This window comes from Bubalus bubalis, chromosome 8 (genome assembly GCF_019923935.1).
Source record: "Bubalus bubalis isolate 160015118507 breed Murrah chromosome 8, NDDB_SH_1, whole genome shotgun sequence".
NCBI lineage: Eukaryota > Metazoa > Chordata > Mammalia > Artiodactyla > Bovidae > Bubalus > Bubalus bubalis.
The window spans coordinates 24,859,618-24,873,031 of record NC_059164.1 but is presented as its reverse complement, the minus strand read 5'-3'; the positions used below and the strand labels follow the sequence as shown (position 1 = coordinate 24,873,031).

The window sequence follows — 13,414 nt, the reverse complement described above, 5'->3', positions numbered from 1 at the left end:
GATGAACCTCGAGTACATTATGCTAAGTAAAACAAACCAGTCACAAAAAGACATATACTGAATTATTTCATTAACGTGAGTTATCTAGAGTAGTCAAATTCATCAAAATAGAAAATGGGAGGGTGGTTGCCAGGGGCTGTAGGAAAGAGAAAATGGGTACTTGTTTAATGGGCATAGAGTTTCAGTGTCCGAAGATGAAAAAGTTCTGGCAACTGGCTGCACAACTACGAATACACTTAATACTACTTAACTGTACATGAAGAAATGGGTAAAGTGGTAAATTTATGTTATGGGCTTTTTATCACAATAAAAATTTATTATTCAAAGTTTCTCAAAACTGTATGACGTGATAAATATAAATAATTTACATTTTCAATGTTTTTTCTTTTGAAGCATTTATACTTCTGAGATTATCAAAACTTAAGAACATCTAACACCTTTGAGGTACCCTAGATTTGGGGTCTTCCTTCCATTTATGGCTGATGGTGCATACTATTTGGTTTAGCCAAAGTGTGATATTACTATACTACATGTTGTAAATAAAAACTTTAATACTATTTTGAAAAGCCTGATATTTCAAAAGTTTGTATGGATTTGAAATCCATTTGCATTATCAGAGAACTTTCAACATTACCAACATTTCTTTGGTAAAGAAAGAAATGAAGTGCCATCAGATCTTAAAATATAATTTCAAATATATATTTTAGAATTGTTGTAAGAACAATTCAAATTGTTCTACTTTTAATTAAGAAAAATTGCAAATGTATTAAATAAAAAAAAGGACAGAGATGCTGGGAAAACTGGAGGCCTACATTTAAGATTCAACTGCACACTATTTAAAGTTACTAGAAGAATCAGAAGACTCATAAAACTACTATGTTATGAGGAATAAAGAATGTTAAGTTATTAAAAAATACCTTAGTTTTAAGTGAAAATGAACTGTTTTTAAAATAAAAAAAGTGTTTACTTGCAAAATTAAATTTCACAAATGAGACCATAAGATACTCTTAATTTAAATGATCAAATTTTTCTTTATCTTTCTTTTCTTTTTTTTTTAATTGGCTGAGTTGCTTCCAGCAGATCAGTGAAGTCATATTGGTTATCAGGAGCCTGGTGAATAAATTCAACCTCCTGAAACAAACACTGTTCACAACTTTAAGTGAACATTGTTCTCCAAAACAAATATTTTTAGAAACACTGTTTTCCACAAACAAAACAGTTCTAAGGTCAACAATAGAAGGGGATGTCTAATAAAACAAAATAAAATATAAATATAAAAACAAGGTAGAAAATGGAAATACTTGGGGAACATTTCCTTCCCATTTAGTAAACAGATGAAGATATTCACTTTTGGATGATAAGGAGCAGACTAAATGTAGATTTAACTTACTTTTTAATGGTTGATAAAGGGTAAATATTGTCCTCTCTCTTTCTTTCTCTCTCAATATATGACAATGACTAACCTAGTGATGTAAATTCATGCATCAGTTGTTTCAGCACCTTTCTATTTTTCCATCTGTTTCACTGAAGCATTTTTTAAGAGAAGTGAAGTAAAGGTCACTCAGTTGTGTTGAATAGGGACTTTTCCCTTTGACTTAATCAAGGCTGAATTAAAGTATCCAGGGCTAATAATTTTTTTCTCTTAGTTCATTGTGAATGAGCATTGTAAGCAAACGCTCTGAAATTTTGATTGACATTTTGACAATTGTCGTAGATTGAATGATTATCCCACACACCCCAGCAAGATATCCACAACCTCATCTCAAGAACTTCTGAATATGTTACTTTCATGGCAAAAGAGCTCTGCAGATGTAACTGAATTAAGGTTTTTGATATGGAGAGATGAACCTCGATTATCTGGATGTAATGCAACCACAAGGGTCCTATAGGAGGGAGACTAGACATGCATAGCCCAGAGAATATGCCACTGCTTCTGAAGGTGGAGGAAGGAACCATAAGCCAAGGTATGCAGGCATGTCTAGAAACTGGAAAAAAGATTCCTCCCTAAAGCCTACACAAGAATACATCTCTGCTGATGCATTCTAGACTTCTGACCACCAGACAGTAAGATAATAGATTTGTGTGGTTTTAAGCTAGTACATGTGTGGTGATTTGTTGGCCAATAGGAAATTAATCCAACAATGGTCTGTGAACAGCTTTCACTCGTCTCTTTTGTGGCATCTACACCTGTTACCACTGGTGTTGCTTTTGAAGGTGTGGTTTTGAAGCCAGTACCTCTGGTTGCTGCCCTAAAGGTGATTGAAACCCTGGGTGAATGGTGTTGCCTTAGCTGCCTTATAAAATAGAACTCGGTTTCTCTTGTGTGTGGCTACTAAGGTGTAGATTAGAAGGCCATTCACCATAACAGAAACACTACCCCTCTCCAGTACTCTTGCCTGGAAAATCCCATGGACAGAGGAGCCTGGTAGGCTGCAGTCCATGAGGTCACTAAGAGTTGGACACGACTGAGCGACTTTACTTTCACTTTTCACTTTCATGCATTGGAGAAGGAAATGGCAACCCACTCCAGTGTTCTTGCCTGGAGAATCCCAGGGACGGTGGAGCCTGGTAGGAGGCCTTCTATGGGGTCACACAGAGTCGGACACGACTGAAGTGACCTAGCAGCAGCAGTGACTCTAATTAGTAAGTGTTAGCTCGCCTTCATCACGGCTTAAGCCAATTTGCATTTCTATAAATTTGAGTAGAATAAACTCATCTTGAACCTATTCTGTTCTGAGGTAAGGCTGGAACTATCAGACCAAATTGATATGAAAAGTGTTTCCTAACTGCAAGACCCTTATGCTCTTTAATTAAATATTGATCTGTAAGGCTTTCTCTGATTATCACCTCTCCTATTCGGTTCAGAGCCCAGACTACCTGTGGTGTGCTCTGCTTCCATGTAGAATTAAGAATATCATTCTGTCTCCTTTCATTCTCCTGGGCTGGGTTCTGTGTTTGCTTTTCATCTACTCCCTCATTTACCTTCCAAGATAATAACTTCAGAGCTGCTCTATATGTGTGTGTGTGTCCGTCCATGTCTTCTAGCATTTTCTGCTAAAATCCTGCTGAAAGACAGCCTGTAAGGGGTGATCAACTTTTTAGAAAAGGCGGGTATGAAGCCACATTAAGGTCACTCTGAATTCTGCATTTCTGAAGGCCAGCACCACTTCTAAACAATTCCAATCCAGTTTCAAAAATTGAATCTTTAGTGCTATATGTTTTACTTTGTAAGTTCTTTTTCAGTGTTTATAAAGTGAAGAAAAGAAAACCCAATTTACCCCAAACAGACACTCATATGTGCAGCCTCTATGGATAGCAGAGAGAATAACTGTCTCCCTAAACAGACACTAAGAGGCCGTATTCTGTAGTTGGCTATTGTGTTGGACAAATCAAGTTTATAAGCTGAGTTTTTAAAAGCTGAAAGGTACAGTGAGTTATTTAAACTACTCCATATTTCTTAGAAAATAGTCGATTGCTCTTTCTGAAATGGTACCCTGTTCTAGGGCCAATCCCTACCTGAGAAGGACAAATAGTAAATGGGTCACTGAAACAAGCACTTCGTTAAATTAGCCTCAGTTCTTCCTTTTAATTCCTCGGCTCTCTATATCCCGAGTTCCCTTTACTCTTCATTTTTCCATTGTGAAAATACGAAAATATGTCCAAAGGAAGGAAGAATGGCCCCCAGGATGAAAATCAGATGCTAACAGGGGACTCTGGTGTTCACAATGGCACATCCACTCCACACGAGAGTGGGCTGTCTGGCTATAATCATCTGCCTGAGCTACCTTGATACCACTCTTTGGCAAGCTCTTGCCAGCTGCCTGCTATTTTTTTTCCCAGAAGCAGCACATTCTTTTGTGAGTTCTATGTACTTTCCCTGAATGCACACATTTCTAACATATTTTGCGGTTCAATCTTTAGCAGTATCTATTTTATTCATTTAGTTCCTAGCAAATCTTTCATTATTAGAATCATTCTTTATTTTCAGCATGATTTTAAACAACAAGAATGTTTTCCCTGTATTTAAAATAATACACAAAAATGGACCTCCAGGGAGTTTATTTACTTGCTTGAAACTTTGTTAGTCATTGTACTAGAAAAACAACATTTTTTTAATATACAAGCAGAAAAAATAAGCCTTTGGACTTCATCTAACTAAAACAACTTTAGGAATTAATATTTGACTTATATGATTATTTTAATCCACAGGGTGGCAGAGGAAGGTATCAGTGGCTTTTATGAATTTGATTGAGCATGTAAAAAATTGTGATCTGTGGCTTTAACAAGTATTACATTTTTCTATGATGATCATTCTTTTAGGGTGTCCTAAGAGCTTATTGATAAGGTTTGAAGAGGTCAGAAGGCAATTCTGAAGCATTTCCAAGAATTAGGGAGTCATAGACACCAACCAAGAGAAAATAAGAATGAAAACAAAGAGACTGTGGTCTCTCTCTCTTTTTTTTAAACTAAAAAATAAATTGAGACCATGGTCTTTGAATCCCAATCTGATGCACTGCTTCCCAAAACTACGCTACTGTAGACTTCAAATGTGAACATTGTCCCCCAAAACTATTCTAAGAATAGTTTGGAGATTTTCCTTGACAGTTTGGGCATTTTAACCTCAAGACCAACTGAATTCATACTATTTTCAGCACTTTAAAATGGGATTAAATAATACAATTTTATTATTCCGTGTAGCTTTCATGCACAATAGTGTATCCATCCCCATGTATATATATATGTGTGTTTTTGTCTATATTTATTGATATATCTCTATCTATCTGTCTGTCTATATATAAATAGCCTACTGGTTCTATTTCCCTGGTAGAACCCTGATCAGTGCAAGATACGGTGTCCTTATATCTTGATATACTTCAACAGAAAACACTGAGTCATGGAAGAAGTTCTGGTATATAATGAAACCCACAGCCTATTTCTAAAGTGGTCTATCATCATTACCTTTAAGTGTTTTGAACAAACTCCCAGTAGAGGTGATATTAAAACTAACAGGAAATGTGTCAATATTCATAATTTTGCTTTTCTCTATGAGCTAGAACATAAGTTAGAATAGGTTTAAAGGTGCCTATAATGATATGAAACTATTGGAGACCTGGTAACCAAACCCCCCATCCCGGGTGTGACATTGATGCTCATTCACTGTGATATTACTTTTATGATATAAATTATGACCTAAAAGCATTCTCTCTTCCTGTGGCAGAAATTTCCAGTCCCTGATTATTATTATTATTATTATTATTTGTTCTGCTTCTGGTAGTGGCCGATTAATTTCGACAAGAGTATAGCTGCTTTCTTGATTAAGTTTTAATACAGGTTTGTTTCCTGAGGAAACTACACTGATTTTTACAAAACATTAGACTTCTCTTACTTCTGCCAAAGTAACTAGTACCTGACAGAGCTGGTAATCTAGGGTGAAGGAGGATTTCTGGAACCAGAGTCTTCTCTCTGGAGCTGTGAGCAGTCAAGTTAACCATGGGTTAACTGGCTTTCATACATCTCTGATTAGCATTTGGCTTGGAGTAGAATGTGAATTAGTGTTTGAGTGTGGTAGAGTCAAATGCCAAGTTCATAGCAGGCACGCACCCTCCTTTGTTACCTCCTAGATCTCTCGACTTTTGGGGCCTAACTGAACAAAAACAGGTTGGGTACTGTGTGACTAGGCCCTTCTCAGGTGGCTCCTACTGAAGAATCTGCCTGCAACGCAGGAGATGCAGGCAGATGCGGGTTTGATTCCTGGGTTGGGAAGATCCCCTGGAGGAGGGCACGGCAACCCACTCCAGCATTCTTGTCTGGAGAATTCCAAGGACAGAGGAGCCTGGTGGGCCACAGTCCATGGGTCTCAAAGAGTTGGACACGACTGAAGCAACTGAACACACACACACGCACTGTGTGACTATAGCTGCCAGCTGATCAGTAAGATTCCTAAGAGAATTCACTGTTCAAGATTCTGCTTCTGGTAGTGGCTGATTGATTTCTACAAGACCAAGCTCCCCATGGATAACAAATATAAAGGCTAAACAAAATATGAAAAACAATTACTTGGAGGCATTGGAAAGTAACCAAAAAAAAAAAAAAAAAATCAGGGAGATAAAGGTACAGGCACAAAAAATGGGACAATTGGCACTTGGAGGAAGAGAAGAACACCTGGTGAGTGTATCCCACTCCTCTTTATTCAAAAGAATAATATATATACATATATCCCATCACTTCATGGCAAATAGATGGGGAAACAGTGGGAACAATGGCTGACTTTATTTTTTCTGGGCTCTAAAATCACTGCAGATGGTGACTGTAGCCATGAAATTAAGAGACGCTTACTCCTTGGAAGGAAAGTTATGACTGACCTAGATAGCATATTCAAAAGCAGAGACATTACTTTGCCAACGAAGGTCCATCTAGTCAAGGCTATGGTTTTTCCAGTGGTCATGTATGGATGCGAGAGTTGGACTATGAAGAAAGCTGAGCATCGAAGAATTGATGCTTTTGAACTGTGGTGTTGGAGAAGACTCTTGAGAGTCCCTAGGAGGTCCAACCAGTCCATCCTAAAGGAGATCAGTCTGAGTGTTCATTGGAGGGCCTGATGTTGAGGTTGAAACTCCAATACTTTGGCCACCTCAGGCGAAGAGCTGACTCATTTGAAAAGACCTTGACACTGGGAAAGATTGAGGGCAGAAGGAGAACAGGACGGCAGAGGATGAGATAGTTGGATGGCATCACTGACTCGATGGACATGGGTTTGGGTGGACTCCGGGAGTTGGTGATGGACAGGGAGGCCTGGTGTGCTGTGGTTCATGGGGTCACAAAGAACCGGACACAACTGAGCGAATGAACTGAAGATAATTTGTAAGTAGGCCTACACCTCTAAAAATTATAAAAATTAGGGCTTTGGTTTTTGGTTTATAATGAAGAGAAATGGTACCAGATGAAAACTCAGCTATTCAGGAAAGAAGAAGGGCACCAGAAATTGCAAAATAGAGAGGTATAACACATGTTTTTCTTTAATTAAAAAAAAATGCTTATAACTATTTAAAATAAAAAGTGCTAATATTATATTCTATAGGTATAATGTCATTGATGGAATATATATGACAACAATTACACAAAGGATGGAGAAGAGTGTAGATAGGTCTATACAGTTATGAGGTATTTATATTTTATGCAAAATAAAACAATATTACCTCTAAGTAAACTGAAAACTTAAGATTGTCCATTTTGATCCCTAGAGCTGTCACTAAAATATAAAGAGGTACAGCTAGAAAGGAATAGATAAATTAAAGTAGAATTCTAAAAATTACTCAATTAATTCTAAAAGTAGGCAGGAAAATGTAGAAAGAGGACTAAAGACAGAGGGGACAAATAGGAATAAATTCTAAAATCGTAGACTTAAATTCAACTATATCAACAATGAACCAAGCACTCCATTTAAAGGGCAGATTATCAAGATGGATTTTTCAAAAAGCAAGACTCGCTTATGTTGTGAACAAGAGTCATATTTTAAATATAAATGTACAGATTGAGAGGACATGAATGAAAAAAGATATGCCATACAAATATTAATAGTATTCCTTAAGAGGGTGGAGTGGCTGTACCATCAGATAAAGCAGATTTCAAGACAAAGATTATTACTAGAGGTAAAGAGGGACATTTCATAATGAAAAATAGGCCATTTCATCAGAAAGACACATTAATCATAAATGTATATACAACAGATAACAGAGCTTCCAGATATATGAAGCAAAGTAGGTCAAATTAAAGAGAGAAAGGGACAGTTTATAACCAGAGTTGATCTTAATACCCCTTTCTCAGAAATCGATGCAGCCACTGGGCAAAGAAATCATTAAAGAACATAACCTCTGAACACCATCAACCATCATGTTCTCACGGATATTTACAGAAAATTCCTGTAGATCAGACCTGCAGATCACACACTATTGTCAAGAATACATGGCACTTTCATGAAGACAGACCAAACACTGGACTCTAAAACAAGTTTCAATCAACTTAAAGCTGTGAAATCATAGTGTACGAGTTCTCTGATCACAGTGACATTAAACTAGAAAGTAGCAAACAATATTAGAAAAACTCAAATATCTGGAAAATTTTAAATGCATTTGTAAATAGTTCACAGGCCATTGCTGCAGTTCATAATATTTCAGAAGTCATTTAGTAATCACTATGATGTGAAACATGCTTTGACGTGAACAGAAGACTAGAGCCTGTACTGGGAAAAGTAAACACCTTTTCTAAAATCCATGGAAAAGCTTTAAGATTTGGTGAAAAAAAGATAAATGATCAGATATTTCATTTGCTATTTTATCCCCAGCATTAATGACATTAGAATTTTAAAATCTTTGTTTACAAGCCAGTTAGCCTAAATGTAATCCTATCTAGACTCCTATATGAATGTACATATAACATTCATCTTTCCCTCTTCTGTTGCCCCTATATTCCTATTATCAGAAGATTATTTCAAGAATACTCATCTTCCAGTTCTATTGTATTTAGAAGAGCTGCTGCTCTTTACTACTAAACCTATTTCTATGCTTATTGATGGTAAGCTACGATAAAGAAGAAAAAAAAATCTGAAAATACATTTTCATTTCATTGCTCAATAAGAACATAAGAAATTGAGGGAAAACTAGTTTCTAGAAGAACTATAACTTTTCAGAAGGTGTTTGTTCTCATGCACCTGGGAAATGAGTTCATACGGGATAGCAGCCACTTCCATAGCTTGGTCTGAGTTATGTAGTTACAGGGCATTGACATCCTCTATTCTCTTATATCAGGAAAGAAGAAAAAAACAAAAACCAAAAACAAAACCCACTTACCCGAAGCATAATGGGTCATCCTGCCCCCAAAGATCTTTTCCAGTCTCTGATCCAGCCTTCAAAAATAGTGACCTCTATTGTCTCACTAACCCCTTACCTGTGCCAAAACCTGAAATTCTAATTGTCCTGCTACCTTCATGTCTTTTATGGATGTGTTTCAAGATAATCTGGTACCCAATTTTAAGTTAGGCCAGTGGTTTTTTAAACCTAACGGTGGATCAGAGTCACCAAAAGGGCTGGTTAAAATAGATCGCTGGGTTGACCTCTCGAGTTTCTGGAGTGGATCCTGAAATTTTCCATTTCTGCCTCCCTCCCAGGTGATACTGCTGCTGCTGGTCTGAAGTCTACACTCAGAAAACCACTGGGCTTTCCTATTCAAGAGGAAAGAGAATGCTAAGAAAGGTTCCAGCATTTCCTCAAAGGCGTTTTTGTATTGCAAGAAGTCAAGACTGTCTGAATTTAGATTTTTCAAACTTTCTCATTCTTCTTAAGAATACTTAAGGATTCAGGGAAGACAGGAGCTTGAGAGAGCTAGGGAAGAAATGATACAAATTCAGTAGCTTTTGAGTTAGTCTAAATTAAAGTCCCATTCTGTGAGGTTGGATTGCTTCAACATGCCTATTCCTAAGGGTTTACAGATTAGCTAGCCCAGTGGTTCTCAACATGTGGTCATGGGTTCAGCAGGAACAGCATGACCTGGGAACTTGTTAGAAAATGCAAATCCTCAGGTCTTACCCCAGGTGTACTGCGTCAGAGACTCCGGAGCTGTTGTTTACAACCCATAATTAACAAGCCCTCCATGAGATTTTGAGCGACTAACACTCACTCTACCATGTGATCCAGATGGTTTTCAGATAAAGTTTGAAAACCAGTAATCAAGTCCAGTTAGAGCTTCCCTCTCTTAGACCCATTCTAGGTCAGAGAGGGCAGGCTGAGGGGTTCACAGTTGGTCAATATCCACAGTGTACTGGTGCAGATAGAGCCTGGTTAGACAATCCTCATGAGAAAGTATTTTTGCTACTTTTGGAAAAAAAAAAAAAAAATAAAGGACAGGGTCAGATCATTTTGTAAATTATGGCCCCACATTTTACTGGCTCTGCTTCAATAGTTTTACTGGCTTTGCTTCAATAGAATGCCGCAATCAATAGTCGTGGATTTCTGTCTAGCTTATTAATTCAAATTCTTACTAAGTAGCAGTCAGACTATGGTCCCAAAGCTGAACTTTTCAAAGAAGATATAGGAACACGTTAGGATGAATTTATGATCAACCCTTTAAAAAGGAATTCTTAATGCACATTTGTTCATTTGTTCATTCAAACATTTTTCGAACACCAACATCCTGCCAAGCTATGCTGAATGGCAATACAGAGGTAAGCAAAGTACAATCCACCTCCTTTATTGAAGATCTAGCGGACTGCAGATGGCTGCACAGGAGTGGACTTTGGTAACCATCTGGCTCTGTGGCTGTCAGTGTGGTCCTGACTGGTGTCAGGTGTTTCAAGCATCACTGAGAAGTTGTCCTCAGACCTTGCGCCACACCTACTGAGTCAGAAACTCAGTGGAGCAGGGAGGTGAGATCAGCAATCAATTTTCAGTCATTTGGGTGCCCCTGATGCACGCTGAGATTTAAGAACCCACAATCTAGCCTAATTATATTTACCTTTCTCAGGTCACAGACCTAAGAATATGAGCATCTGATGAAAACAGTCTTACTTTTCACTTTGGATGTTGTGAACTGTGAGGGCCCAGTTTAAGGACTGATCTCGTACAAGCCTTTATTTTACAATTAAGCAAAGTAAATACCAAGAGTTGAGCAAACTCAGGGAGATAGTGAAGGACAGGGAAGCCTGGCATGTTGCAGTTCATGGGGTCACAAAGAGTTGGACATGACTTAGCAACGGAACAAGTGACTTACTATTAATCAACTAATTAATGACAGAATGGTCCTCTAAGCTCAAACCAACCAATTCCAAATTCATTTCTCTATTCCTCCATTTACACAGAAGGAAAAGCCAAAATATGGGTACAAGGACACCCAATTCCTGGTCACAGGAATCTATGATGTCATTAAAACATCTATCCTGCCCATATAAAATGCAACTAGTCCTTCAGAGAAGGCAGGTGTAGTTTTTTTTTTTTTTTGGTAATGACTACTCTAAGGAAATACATGCGATTTCCAAAACGATCTCTGACAAGCAGAAATGCGCCTAGGAATTCTTTTCTGTGCTAAAAGAAAACAGGGCAACATTTTGGCTCAGTAAAAAAGTGTCCTCATGTTTCCTATGTTTTTGCTGAAAGAGCTGGGTATTACTGTCTGTAGATTGACAGGGTCCACTTAATCACATACCAGAAAAGAACTCAACATAGAAACTGACAACGAAACTAGGTAAAGTTGAACAAAGGAAGGCCTAAGTGAACTGATCCTATATGCAGTCACTTCAAACAGGGGAAATGAACCTACACTGTCAGAACTCAGGATGACGATCTACCTACAGGAGGGAGCGGTGGAGGCTGGGAGGGCGCGTCCTCTAGGACTGTGCTCACGTGCATGGTCTTCACTGGAGCCCTGCTCACACGGGTGTGCTTAGCTTCTATTCAGTCCACAGACTGCATTTTCCTTTCTTATATGTAAATATACAGTTGAAACACACACACAAAACAAGGTGTTTTAAGGATGCAAAAGATCAGCTCTAAAAAGTTGTTTTTCCTGGAAGAAATATTTTAATCCCATGGAGGTGTCAAGACATCTATCACGAGGAACCTTAAGTTAGTAATTTTTCAGAAGAAGTTAGTGTAAAGAAATAATTGCCTGTGGCCATGTTGGACCTGATATATTTCCAGACAGCTGCTTTTCTTGGCTTAATAAGATATTCTCCATACTGCCAATGCAGGGGCCCAGGTTCAACCCCTGGTGACAGAACTAGATCCCACGAGCTGCGAATAAAGATTCTGTGTGCTACAGTAAGACCTGGTGCAAGCAAATAAAGATTTTTTAGAAATGCAAATTCAAAAATAAGACTCCCTTGTGTTAAAATTATTCAAATCCCTTGACCCAAATTCCATTTCTATTTTTTTCTGAATAACCACAGATGAACAAAACCTTGTCAGAATATTTTAAATGGTTATTTTTAAAAGCAAAACATTTAAAGACACTTTGAACATAAAGAGTAGTAATTGAACTTACATTGAACATAAAGAGTATTATATTATGCTCCATCCATACCAAGGATAATTATATATATTTTAAAATCATGTACTTGAAGGATAGTTACTGACGTGGCAAAATGGTATCAAACACTACTTAATAAAGAGCAGGATAAAAATGGTACATAATAGACTTAACTTTTTAAAGAATTAAGCAAAGCCATATTTGTAAAATATATAAAAAAATTTTAAAAATATAAAAACTAAGTTCCCAACAAGCCATGGGGCAACTTGCCCTCCACTGCACTGCAATTACTGAGCCTGTGCTCTGGAACCTGCTCGCCACAAGGAAAGATCTCACAGGTCCCAGTGAAGACCCAATGCAGCCAAATAAAAAAAATATTAAAAAAAAAGGTATTTCCTACATTGTCTTTTAGTGCTTTCATTAACATTAGTTTTAATCTATTCAGATTACAAACTCTTTAACATACAGTTTTCATCTAACAAGAAACTATTTTAGTATATATTAAGAGACTACTAATAGACTAATTAATAGAGATTGATACTACTGTGGTCACCAGCCTCCAAGAGAGCCCTCGTGTGTCCCCACTGTCTGGAAGTCACACCTCATGTAGTCCCCTTCTGCATTGTACCCAAGTTGGTCCATGCCACCAGTAGAACCTGACAGTATGGTAGGTCACGTCAAATACTTAGTTATCAAAGATAGCGCTTCCAGGGCTGCCTTTCTCACACCACTCATTCTGGGGAAAGCCAGGGGTTCTGCCATGAAGACTCTCAGGCAACCTAAGTAGAGGAGCTGTGGTAAGGGACATGAGTCTATAGCCAAACGTCACAAAGGAACTGAGGTCCACCAATCCTTGCTTTGGGGCCGCACCCCATAGGCCCCATACTCACCCAGCCTCAAGACTGAAGAAAGAGCTCCAAGGCAGCAACAGGGACATTAATGTTTTAATGGATGGGGGAGCTTATTTGTCTGAAGCAGGATCCTGGAGCAACACCCCACCATGTCGGTAGACAGCAGCAAAGACACCAGGGCAAGACGTAGCAGTCTTTGGTACCAGGGGCAAAGGGAGTTACCAGTTACAAGGGAATTGACATCAGGTGTGTTCATCAGTTACCAGGAAAACCAGCAGAAAGGCTGCTCCTTTTAAACTGTCCGAGTAGAGTGGTCTGATCTAACGATTAGAACAATCAGCACCTGGGGCCTGGAGCAAGGAGGCATTTACAAATTAGACTCTATGACTAAGACAGAAGGTCAGTCATGTGATGAGGGCGTAGGGGAGGCTGGGACTTATTGAGCAGGGGTTCCCTGGTGGTGGCTCAGACGTAAAGAATCTGGGACCCAGGTTCGATCCCTGGGTTGGGAAGATCTCCGGAGGAGGGCATGGCAACCCACTCCAGTA

General features: G+C 38.3%; 1 protein-coding gene across 1 annotated transcript in view; it reads right to left on the bottom strand.

Moving 5' to 3' along the window:
- TSPAN13 (tetraspanin 13) overlaps positions 1–13,128 on the bottom strand; it is an 86,593-nt gene extending 73,465 nt beyond the window's left edge. The window contains exon 1 of the mRNA XM_044946507.2: positions 12,906–13,128. The gene's annotated coding sequence lies outside the window, so the exon portion shown is untranslated. The remainder of the gene's footprint in view (positions 1–12,905) is intronic.
- Positions 13,129–13,414: the final 286 nt, after the last annotated feature.